General features: G+C 52.3%; 1 non-coding gene across 1 annotated transcript; it reads left to right on the forward strand.

The window, feature by feature from the left end:
- The first annotated feature begins 11,045 nt into the window (after nucleotides 1-11,045).
- TRNAS-GCU lies at nucleotides 11,046-11,127 on the forward strand. Its single transcript has one exon. It is a non-coding gene; the product is annotated as a tRNA-Ser (tRNA).
- The last annotated feature ends 1,267 nt before the right edge of the window (nucleotides 11,128-12,394 follow it).

Consider the following 12,394-nt stretch of genomic DNA (forward strand, 5'->3'; position numbering starts at 1 on the left):
TTAGGGGGCTGGAGCACATGACTTATGAGGAGAGGCTGAGGGAACTGAGATTGTTTAGCCTGCAGAAGAGAAGAATGAGGGGGGATTTGATAGCTGCTTTCAACTACCTGAAAGGGGGTTCCAAAGAGGATGGATCTAGACTGTTCTCAGTGGTTGAAGATGACAGAACAAGGAGTAATGGTCTCAAGTTGCAGAGGTGGAGGTTTAGGTTGGACGTTAGGAAAAACTTTTTCACTAGTAGGGTGGTGAAGAACTGGAATGGGTTACCTAGGTAGGTGGTGGAATTTCCTTCCTTAGAGGTTTTTAAGGTCAGGCTTGACAAAGCCCTGGCTGGGATGATTTAGTTGGGTTTGGTCCTGCTTTGAGCAGGGGGTTGGACTAGATCCCTCCTGAGGTCCCTTCCAACCCTGAGATTCTATGATTCTATGAACTGAAGGCACAAGGATCTTTCAGTGACTGACTCAAAGTCACCCAGAGTGAAATTCACTTCACTGGATAAATCCCTAGTTGCTGAGCTCTGCAGAGGGGTGGGGAGGTGAATTCCATCCCCCATTCTTGGGCATAGAGCCCCCTCCAATTCTCACCCTGATCTCAGACACTACCTCACCTTCCCCTGCAGTGATGGACCCACTTGATGCTGCCAGAGCCATCTGCCATGGGACCTGGAGAGGACAGAGGCCCAGCTCCAGAACTGCTCCCCCTGCCCACAGCTCCCAAGCTGTGCTAGAGTTGCCCTGACTTTCCAATCTACAGATCAGTCCGGGTGTCCCCAGCCCGTGCACCCACCACACACAATCTTTGTGACAACAAACATCCCAGGATTGGGAAAGACCATCTGGGGCTGGCTGCAGTCTCCCGTTGCTGCTGTGAGGGGAATGGGGTGGTCCCTCATAGAGGATACAAACATACCCAGGGGCAGAAGGGAAATGTAGTTTCTTCCAGGGGGTTGAAATGTTTGGTTTAGAGTCCTGAGCTCTGTCTTCCTGTTTGTCTCCTCCTGCCACTTTCAGATCTCTTGGAGAGACAAGGTGGGTGAGGTAATTTTTTTTAGAACCAATTAAAAATAGAATCATAGAATCATAGAATCTCAGGGTTGGAAGGGACTAAGGACCGGAAACAATCCCCACAGTCGCAGGAGTCTCTGTTGGCCAACCGCCTCTCCCTGGTCGTGTAGATGGCCATTTTAGCCAGGGCGAGGAGGAGGTTGACCAGGAGGTCCCGCGACTTTTTGGGGCCACGGATAGGGAGTGCATGGAGAAGGGGGTAGGGGAAAAAGTGCAGCCAGAAATGCAATAGGATATTGGTGAGGAGCCGGTATAAGGGCTGCAGCCTGGCGCACTCTAAATAAACGTGCGCCAGGGTCTCCACTTTGTTGGGTGTAGCGGGGCGGTCCCCTGCTCCTGCCCTGCGGGGCTTGAAGCAGCCCAGGAGAGGGCTGGGGCTGGGGCAAGGAGCCTGGGCTGATTGGGGGAAGCAGGCTCAGCTGTGGCCATGCCCCAGTCAGGCCCAGCTGGCCCCTAGAAGAGGCTGTGAGCCAGAAGCCCAGTCAGTCTCCCTCTGTTTGTAGCGAGAGAAAGGCCTGGCTGCAGAGACCTAAGCAAGACACCTAGATTGGGAGCAGGGCTGGGGAAGGGCCAGAAGAGCTGGGAGCTCTGGCCTGGAAAGCCCCAGGCTGCAGGCCTGACTATAGGCTGAATAGGTGCAGGGCTGCAATGGGGGCAGCCCAGGGGGAAGCAGAGGCGGCAGGTCCAAACCCCTTTGCCTGTGATGAGTGGCTCATACTGCAGTCTGCCCCAGTGAACGGGGGCTGGATGGAGACTGGGCAGTAGCCAAGACTGACGTGAAGTGGGGATAGTGGGTCCGGTTCCCCTGGGAGGGGGAGACCCAGAACTGTGGGGGTACTGCCAGGGTAAAAGGGGCACTGGGGTCCTGGGAGGGACAGGGGGCCAGCTGCGGTAAGGCAGATCACCGGCCTGCAGAGTGTGCTCTGACGGCTGGAGAGCTAATTCCCAAGACGACCAGCAGGAGGTGCCGCTGGGTGAGTCTGCCCCTGCTTACATTGGGGAAGAATGAACATGTTTTTTGTAAAGGAAAATCATGCCTCACGAATCTACTATAATTCTTTGAGGGAGTCAACAAGCATGTGGATAAAGGTGATCCCGTGGATATAGTATACTTAGATTTTCAGAAAACCTTTGACAAGGTCTCTCCCCGAAGGCTCTGAAGCAAAATGGGATAAGATGGAAGGTCCTCTCTGGGTTAGGTAACTGGTTCAAAGACAAGAACGAAAGGGTCTGATTTTCAGAATGGAGAGAGGTAAATAGTGGTGTCCCCCTGGGGTCTGTACTGGGACCAGCACTGTTCAACATAGTCCTAAGTGATCTGGAAAAAGGGGTAAACAGTGAGGTGGCAACATTTGCAGATGATACAAACCAACTCAAGTTAGTTACGTCCAAAAGAGAGTGCAAAGTGTGACAAAGGGATCTCACCAAACGGAGTGACTGGGCAGCAAAAAGGCAGATGAAATTCAATGTGGATCAATGCAAAGTAATGCACATGGGAAAACATGATCCCAATTCTACATCTAAACTGATGGGGTCTAAATTAGCTCTTACAACTTAAGAAAGAGATCTTGGAGTCACTGTGGATACTTCTCTGAAAACATCTACTCAATGTGCATCGGCAGTCAAAAAAGCCAACACAATGTTGGGAAGTCCTTAGGAAAGGGATGGCTAGTGAGACAGAAATATAATATTGCCTGTCTATAAATCTGTGGTATGCCCACATCTTGAATACTGGAGCTGGTCCCCCATCTCAAAAAGATATATTGGAATTGGGAAAGGTACAGAAAAGGGCAACCAAAATGATTGGGGTGTGGAACAGCTGCCATGTGAGGTGAGATTAATAAGACTGAGGGGAGTTTTCAGCTTGGAAAAGAGATGACTAAGGGGGGGCTAGGATAGAGGTCTATAAAATGATGATGGGTTTGGAGAAAGTAAATAAGGAAGTATCAGAGGGGTAGCCGTGTTAGTCTGGATCTGTAAGGAAGTGCTATTTACTCCTCATAACCCAAGATCTGGGGTCACCCGATGAAATGAATAGGCAGCAGGTTTAAAATAAACCAAAGGAAGTATTTCTTCACCCAACACACAGTCAACCTGGGGAAACATTGCCAGAGGATGCTGTGAGGGCCAAGACTAACAGGGTCCACCAAAGAACTAGATAAGTTGATGGAGGATGGGTCCATCATTGGCTATTAGCCAGGATGGGCAGGGATACAAAACCATGCTCTTGAGGTGTCCCCAGCCTCTGTTTGCCAGAAGCTGGGAATGGGCGACAGGGGATGGGTTGCTTGATGATTCCCTGTTCTGTCTATTCCCTCGTGGGCACCTGGCATTGGCCACTGTGGGAGGATAGGATTCTGGGCTGGCTGGACCATTGGTCTGATCCAGTATGGCCGTTCTTATGACCAACAGAGGCCAGTCCCCACCAGCAATATTTATATTTGGTGCACTGAAAGGGCCAACTTTCCAAAGCTGACCCAAATGATTAGTGAAAGTGTTTTGGAGAAAAACACTAAACAGAAGAATGTAAATGAAAATTGGGAGCTATTGTTTAAGGAGCTTGTTAGATGGGGCATAAGCCACGTTGCCTAATTAGCTGAGCTTGCAATGGCCTTCCACTCAACTCGCTGACATTTCTCCGTCTGCAAATGTGGTAACTTTTTAAAAACCTAGATCCAATCAATTACAACATGTCAGGGAAGATTCTAGGCATCAATGATCTGATCATTGGGTTGATGGCGGTAAACAAGAGATTCCCATAAGGCTCCCTCCCTCCCTCTTCCCAAGAGCCACCCTCATCCTCTCTCCCCTTTCTGCTCCCGCATCCTCTGCAAATTTTCGAAGACAGATGCCTCGTGATGGCCTTCGCTCTTGGGGAAATTGCCTAGTGGTCAGGATTTCGGTCCTTCGGGGTGGAAGGATGCAGCAGTTGGCGGGGGAGCCCAGGGCCACTCTGAGGACCACACTTCCTGATGCCTCACTATTGTCCAAAGTTTGCAGTTTATCACTGGAAGCTCTGAACGGTGTCAGCTCACTGCTTGGCACCTCTTTGCAGCCAGGTATGGCAAGGCAACTCTCTCCTCCTTGGGATGGCAGCTGTGTCTGTTACGCTGACAGATCCGGGTCAGTGACTTGTCGGTGGGTGGGATCGAACTGGGAACTCAGGAGCTTAGTGCGTGGGCCTCCACAGCATGAACTAAAAGCCACCTGGCTGCTGGCTAAGACTGTAGAAAAGACTCATTTTATCTCTCCCTCTAAGTGATCCCGGTGCCACTAGCTGGGACGCTCCACCACACCCTGGAGGTGTGTGGGTTACATACTTCCCCTAGCTGAGGAAGCGCATCCTGAGCTTCGGAGAGTTCCCTGCTGTAATCCCAGATGACCCCTGTAACAATACAGCCTCTGGCGGGACACTGCTGAGAGTATCAATTCAGGACAAATTGCTTGGAGCAGGGCAGTCACAGCCCAAGGCTGGGTGCCCTTTACTATTAAAGCACGTCACAGCAGCCATGCAGAGAGGACTTTGGTTTTACCCCACTGGCTAATTGGACATCATAGAATCAATTCCCTCAGCTATTCCAGTTCCCTTCTATCACCACCAGCCCCGCTCCTTATGGGGATGAATGGTTATGAAAACCAATACCCCAGAAAAAGAAAATGGGTTCTCTCAAAGGACCCCAAAGGACCAAGCCCCAGATGCAGGTGAATAGATGAGTCAGATCTTACCCACAAATCACGCTCTTGCAAATCCTTCAGCATGTAAAATCTAAAGGTTTATTCATAAAAAGTAAGAAATATGGCTGAGAGTTAAAATTGTTAAAGGAATCAGTTACATGCAGTAATGTCAAAGTTCTTGTTCAGGCTTGTAGCAGTGATGGAATAAACTGCAGGTTCAAATCAAGTCTCTGGAGTCCATCCACAGCTGGGATGGGTCATTCAGTCCTTTGTATAGAGCTTCAGTTTGTAGCAAAGTCCTCCAGTGGTAGAAGCAGGACTGGAGATGAGGCATCAGCCTTTTATAGTCTCTTGCCATGTGGTCTTTGCTTTCTTTGTCCCAAGGACACTCTATCCAGCACGTGGCACAGAAAAACCTTCGAGTTCTGTCCATAGGCAGGTCCCTGCAGACCTTGCTGAGTCACAGAGTGTATCTGCCTTCTCTCAGTGGGTCGATTGTAGATGGTCCTTAGTGGGCCATCAAGGAGGCGAGGCAGAACTGACACCAACTTGTCTGGGGAGTTTCCCGGAAGCAGAGCACAAGTTTGAAATATGGGCAGCATAGAGCCAATATTCATAACGTCAACTACAAAAAATGATAGACATCTAGAGATAGCATAATTATAATCAGTCAATCAGAACCTCCACATAGACCCCTTACACAACAACCTTTCTATAATATTGGCTGCAAATAGAGAACAGTGGTCACAACGGTGATCTGTACAGTTACAAATTATGTCAGTAACATCACAAGAGGTGATACTGCATCAGTGAGACTGGGGATTTGGCTACTCTTTCAGGTGTACAGCGCTGGGAGTTAAAGCTGTCTTCGTATAGCTGTGTAGGGAAAGCGCTGCAGTGTGGCCACATTTGCAGCATTTGCAGTGGTGTTGGGAGTGGTGAATTATGGGCAGCTATCCCACAGAGCACCTCTTCCCATTCTGGTGCCGTGGGTTGTGGGAAGGGTACGGAGGGTGTGGATCATTCTGGTTCCTCTCCCAATGCCCTGTGATGCATCGCTTCACATCCGAGCAATCCCTGTTTTTCCGTCCATGTTTGGCACCATCTTGCATCTTTCAACGTTTTCTGTGCAGCGCAATTCTGTGTTCTGTTTCGGTCTGCGGAAAGTGGAGCCCGAACTGCTGAGGAGTATGCTGACGAGTCTCGCCAGCACATCACGTTTGGCAGTTACGCTATTCCTTAAGATCCAAAGTGACAGTGAGGAGTCCAACAATGATAGCGAGTCGCATAACGCGTACGACACGAAATTGCTTGTGACATTCACAGACGTGCTCAGCACCTTGGAACGCTGCTTTTGGGCTCGGGAAACAAGCACTGAGTGGTGGGATCACATTGTCATGGAAGTCTGGGATGACGAGCAGTGGCTGCAGAACTTTCGGATGAGAAAAGCCACTTTCATGGGACTGTGTGCTGAGCTTGCCCCCACCCTGCGTCTCAAGGACATGAGATTGAGATCTGCCCTGCCGGTGGAGAAGCGGGTGGCTACTGCAATTTGGAAGCTGGCAACTCCAGACAGCTACCAATCGGTCGCAAACCAGTCTGAAGTGGGAAAGTCGACCGTTGGAATCGTGTTGATGCAAGTTTGCAGGGCCATTAATCGCATCCTACTAAGAAGAACTGTGACTCTAGGGAAATGTGCAAGACATTGTGGATGGCTTTGCACAAATGGGCTTCCCTAACTGTGGAGGGGCGATAGATGGGACCCATATTCCTATTTTGGCACCACCCCACCTAGCATCCGGGTACGTTAATCAGAAGGGGTATTTCTCTATGGTTCTCCAGGCGCTTGTGGATCACCGTGGGCATTTCTTTGACATTAACGCAGGCTGGCCCGTAAAGGTGCATGATGCACGCATCTTTCGGAACACTGGCCTGTTCAGTAAGCTGCAGGCCGGGACTTTTTTCCCGGACCGGAGGATCACAGTAGGGGACGTCAAAATGCCCATTGTGATCCTTGGAGACCCCGCTTACCCGTTAATGCCGTGGCTCATGAAACCGAACACAGGGTGCCTTGACAGTAGCAAGGAAGAGTTCAACTACAAGCTGAGCCAGTGCCGAATGACTGTGGAGTATGCTTTTGGCCATTTAAAGGGGCACTGGCGATCTCTGTATGGGAATCTGGACTTGGGGGAAAGCAGCATCCCTGCGGTTATATCCGTGTGCTGTACCCTTCATAATATTTGTGAAGGGAAGGGTGAAAGATTCAGTCAGGCATGGACCTCCGAGGTTCAAGTCCTGGAGACTGAATTTGCACAGCCAGAGAGCAGGGCTACTAGAGAGGCCCAGCACAGGGCTGCAAGGATTAGGGATGCCTTGAGGGAGGAATTTGAGGCTGAAAACCAACAGTAATGTTTGGTGCCTTGCACGGGAGTGAAGTGCAGTGGTTACAATGTTAGTGGGAATCTATGTTTGCTAAGCTGATTTGCAGTGCCTGTGTCTTTCCTGGGCTAAGGTATCTTTGACTTTATGCAATAATAAAGACTGTTTTCAAAGCCAAGAATTCATTTATTGAAAAGAAAATTACTTTATTGAAAGACACACAACTTTTTGAAAATCTCAAAAGGCAGGGGGGTGGGGTGGGGAACTGTGCAGTCACAGGTTTGAATATGTCCTGTCTGGAGTGCTGTGCAATGACTGCTGCACTTCAAGATGGCTATACTGCATGGTGGTGAGGGTTGAGTGCAGAGGGTAAGGGTCGTAGTTCTCAGGGCTGGTTGGTGAACGTACATTGGTGGTGATCCACAGGGAGTAGCTCAAACCTGCAAAGTGCCTGGCCAGGGGCAGGACATTAGCCCAGCAAGGGAGGGGTGTGGCAGTGACATCACAAAGGCCTTTTGCAGGACCTCAGACTATTGGTCAAAGGCGGTGGGGAGGTGGTGACCTCACAGAGAGATGCTGACATCAGCCAGGCAGGACAGGGGCAAGGGGCCAGGGAAACCTCAGAGACCCCTGTGGCTTTGCTTCAGCAAGTCTCCTTCTCCAGGTCTCTCTTTGAGGACTGAGAGAGTATTTGGGTTCACGGACGTGAGCGTCAGGAGGAACCTCTTTCGAGTTTTCTCCTTCCCTTTTAGTGATTTTTACTAGAAAACAGCCGTCCCAGTTTAGAAGGTAAGAGCCTCCTGGAGGTTTGAAACCTGTTCAGTCTGATCCATCTGTTGCAGGGGAGTGCTCTGCAGTTCCCACTCTGGGAGGTCCACCCAAAAATGTGGGGCTAAAATAGTGCTCGGGCAGTGATCCCCACCAGTGACCTGGGCCATCCTTTCGGTTCTCTGGTCAGAACCCTCAGCCTCCCGTCCTCAGTCTCTACCCTGATTGGCTGAGCAGGGGGTTATTGACAGGGAGGAGACTCAGATCCTTGTTGGTCTCTTTTAAGACCAAGGAAATAAGTCAGAACCAGTTCTATGTTTGATGAATTTTGCTGTTCTCTGCATTAATTGTCTCTGAGCAGTTCATGATTCTCTCTAACATTGCAGTTCTCCTCAAATACTTGCTGAATAATTACTGTCACTGTTGTTGGTCTGGAGCTCATCACAGAGCACTTTATTCAGGTCATTCAGTGTCTGAAATTCAAGATCTGATGGTTAGTTTGTAAAAGCAGCAAAGAGTCCTGTGGCACTTTATAGACTAGCAGATGTTTTGGAGCATGAGCTTTCGTGGGTGAATACCCACTTCGTCGGATGCATGCAGTGGAAATTTCCAGGGGCAGGTATATTGAAAATCAGGGCTCTTGGGTCCTATTCCCAACTCTGCCACTGACTGGCTGTGTGACCTCAGACAAGTCAATTCTTCTTTCTCAGCCTCAGCTTCTCCCTCTTTCGAGTAGGGATAATAATGATCCGCTCCTACCTACTTCACGGTGGGTGGAGGCAGGGCTGGCTCTAGGTTTTTTGCTGCCCCAAGGAAAAAAAAATTTGGCTGCCCCCACCCCAGCCCTGGGCTCCCCTCCATAACTCTTGCTGCCCGAGCCCTGGACTCCGCCCCCCCCTGCTGCCCCAGGTCTGGGCCCCTCCCCACCCGCACCCCCTGCCACCCAAGCCCTGGGCTCTGCCCCCCCCGACCCGCACCCCCCTGCCGCCCCAGCCCTGGGCTCTCCTCCATACACACCCCATGCTGCCCCAGCTCTGGGCTCCCCCTTCCCCACCAGTGATCCCCCACCCACACACCCTCTGCTGCCCCAGCTCTGGGCTCCCCCTTCCCAACCAGTGCTCCCCCACCCACACACCCTCTGCTGCCCCAGCCCTGGGCTCCCCCCCACACCTGCACCCTCCTTCTGCCCCAGCCCTGGGCCACTGGTAACTTGCTCCCAGGGTGGGTCATTCAGCAGGAATTTTGGATGTGCACAGAACACAGACAGGACTGGTTCCCGCATGGTTACAGAACTGCAGTAAAGTGGAACAATTTTCAGCTTGTGTGACTGGAGGAGATCTGGATGCATATTATCAGACTGTCCTCCATAAATGAGGAAAAGTTGAGGTGCCTTTATTATTCTTTGTTTCTATGGGGAATTTGCCAGTGCAATATCACTGTCTTCCTTTTAAACAAACAAAACTAGGAAAAAAATGGCAATGGCTGTTGAAAATAGCAATTCCAGTCCTAAAAACCACGGGGAAGCATTTCTTGCTCAATTTTATCTAGTAGGATGCCCCTGGAACAATGGGAGAGAGAAACCTGCATCGCTGAAAGTGCAGCCATGGAGACACCACACAGCAGCCTTGCCTAGCAGGGGCAGGGGGGCGAGAAGGGACATCATCCGAGCTCCCTGCATCCAGGTCACTTTCCTCAGCCGGGCTGCGTCAGGGGAGAGCAGAGAGCAGCAGCTTCTGATGCTCCCCTCACAGCCCAGCCCAGGTGGGGAAAGTGACCAGGACGCATGGAGCACATAGTGTTGCTCCTCGCTCCCCCCAGCCTCTATGGGGCCACGGAGGAGCACTGGGGCAGGGGAGAGCAGTGAGCACCTTTGCACGGCCACACGGTGCCCTTTGACCCCCTGGAGCCCTGGGCGGCTGCCAGGGGCCCCACCCCTAAGGCCGGCCGGGCTCCCCAGCACGAACAGCAGAGACACAGGGAGACTGGCCACCCACTGAGCAGAGGTAGCCTGGGCGGCTCGTAATGGAGGCTCGGGGGGGCTCAGCCTCCCCAAACCTTGCGTTGCCAAGGGGACAGTGGGGCCCATGACTAGGGGCCCAGGCCAAATTAGGCCCCCCTGGAAAAATCTCCCCCATGTCAGCCCCAGGGCTGGAGGGGCTCCCACTCCCTGCTACGGGCCGGGGGCTGCAGCAGGGGCACAGAGCTTCTCTGGTCTGGGGGCCGCAGCAGGGCCGGGGTAAAGGAGTGACAGGGTGGGGCCAGTGGGGGAAGGGGTGGAACAGAGGTGACAGTGGATGGGGCCGTGGGTGGAAGGTGTGGAAGGGGGCGGAGCCACACACAGAAGTGGGGGGGGGGCCATGGTTCCAGTGCTGGGGCCCCCGCACTTGTTCTCCCTTTCCCTGGGCTTTGGCCTCACTAGCCCCTGCTTAGCGAGTAGGGGTCAGTGGTCCCCAAAATGTGGGGCGTGACTCCTAGGGGGACACAGAGGAAGATTGATGGGGGCACCTCAGGGCCTGAGCCAGCCCCCATGGAGGGCAGGGAGGGAGCCCCACTCAGCCCCACTCTGTCCCAGCTCTTCCCCAACCCCACCCTCAGCCTGGGCCCCTGGCTCCCAGCCCGGCCTCGACCCCCTTACCCCTGTCCGCACCCCTCTCTCCAGCAAGCAACGGCCCCACTCCCAGCCCCGGTTCTCGACCGCGGCTTCCGAGGGGCCACAGCCATGGATACGAGGGCGCAGTGTGAAATGTTTGGGGACCACTGGGTTAGGGTGACGTCCTCAATCACTTCTCTGCAGTCCACTGAAAGCGATTCCTCACCCACCCACCCCTCCGTCAGGACGGCCTAGGTATGTTCCGCTGCCCTTCACTCGTACAGGAAGGAGAATAACATTTCATTCCACGCAATCCTAAAGTGATTTGTTACCCACCACCATCCCAAACTGGTCATTTTGGGGAAGTGGCCCCATCATGCTGCATAGCTAGGCAAAGTAGGGGTGTCTATGCAAACACGGCCTGTTCCTGAAGTCTTCCCCCAGCTCCTCACTAGATGTGAGGGGGGAGCTCATTCAGCCCCTGCTTACGCTTAGTATTGGGAAACTCCTTAGTGGCCCTATCTCTGCCGGCCTTAGATTTCTCCTCCTGTCCACTTCTTGATAGGTCAGATGAGGTGGCCGAGTGGTTAAGGTGCTGGACTGCTAATCCATTGTGCTCAGCATGCATGGGTTTGAATCCCATCCTCATCGGATGCATTTAGTCTTCACCCTCCTTTATAGACAACCATCTCCCCCTTTGGTACGATGACAGACCCAGTAACGTTGCTTCTGTTACCCAAAATAGGGCCAGCTAGTAAGTGTAAGGAGGACTAATGACCCCCCAGAGTTTGGCAGAAAGCAGCATGTTTATTATACTGACAGCTAAGCTCAAAAGAAGGGATGGGGGGTGTCATACTCACGCTCCCAGGACAGACCTGGCACTGGAGATGTCAGGATCCTTTAAGGTAAGTGTCCCCCAGCGCCGCGATGGATGGTGCGATGAAGGTAAGTCTTCCTGAAGCACCATGGAATGTAACGCAGTGAACCACTGGCCAGGCGGTCGGGGCGAAGGGCATTCACTGGAGGTACAAGCTTGTGAATGACTCCTGAGCACAGGGCCCCTTCCCCTTTTAAGGACCTGCTTCTCATGGCCTGCGACTGGAGATGACTTGGCTGCATCTGGTGGGTCACACTCCACCTCAGCCAGTGTCCATGCAGTGTCCATGCTCTGGGTGTGTGAGTGCTGCCTAATGAGAGTCCCAGACACCTTGTCTGCCTGGGAGCTCTTCTGCTCTTCCAGCTGTTCAACCAGCCCATTCATCCCACAAGCATTGCAGGAGGGGGGGAGGGGGAAAGCCACTTCACAGGCATCCAGAGAGGGAGAGGAGACAAGCGGGGGATCGGGGGGGGGGGGAGTGTAACAGACCTTTTGGGCATACAGGTGATACAGAGCACACAGATCACTGCTGCTCCTACAACAGGGTAAGTTCTCAAGCAGCATGTTTCTTACTTTGCCCATCTGCCAATTTTGATGATTATTAATGGAAATATTTTGCCATTGGGTTCTGCATTTACACAGAAATTTATATTTACCAACAAATACGTAATTCTTCCAGTCCTGCCTAGTCTGCAGTTGGTGGGTTTAGAGGGACACAGTCACTCTCCCCACCCCCCATGCCAGGCCTGTGCTCTCAACTTCCCACACTGCTGGGATCCTTCCCTGGTCTCCCTTCAGACCTCTGCCCCCCACCCCCACTTCTGGGATCCCCTCCCCACACTGTCTAACTCCCCTGCTGGCAGGATCCCTTCCTGTTCCTTTTATTTCCTGTCTCCACTCTGGGCGAAAGCTCTGCACGGTTCCCACAGCAGAAGTTGAACCCAGGCCCCCTCGGTGAAAACCAGGAATCCTGACCACTAGCCCATATGGGACTATTGATGCATCTGACGAAGTGGGGATTTACCCACGAACGCTCCTGCT

Source organism: Mauremys mutica, chromosome 26, assembly GCF_020497125.1.
Source record: "Mauremys mutica isolate MM-2020 ecotype Southern chromosome 26, ASM2049712v1, whole genome shotgun sequence".
NCBI classification, from domain to species: Eukaryota; Metazoa; Chordata; order Testudines; family Geoemydidae; genus Mauremys; species Mauremys mutica.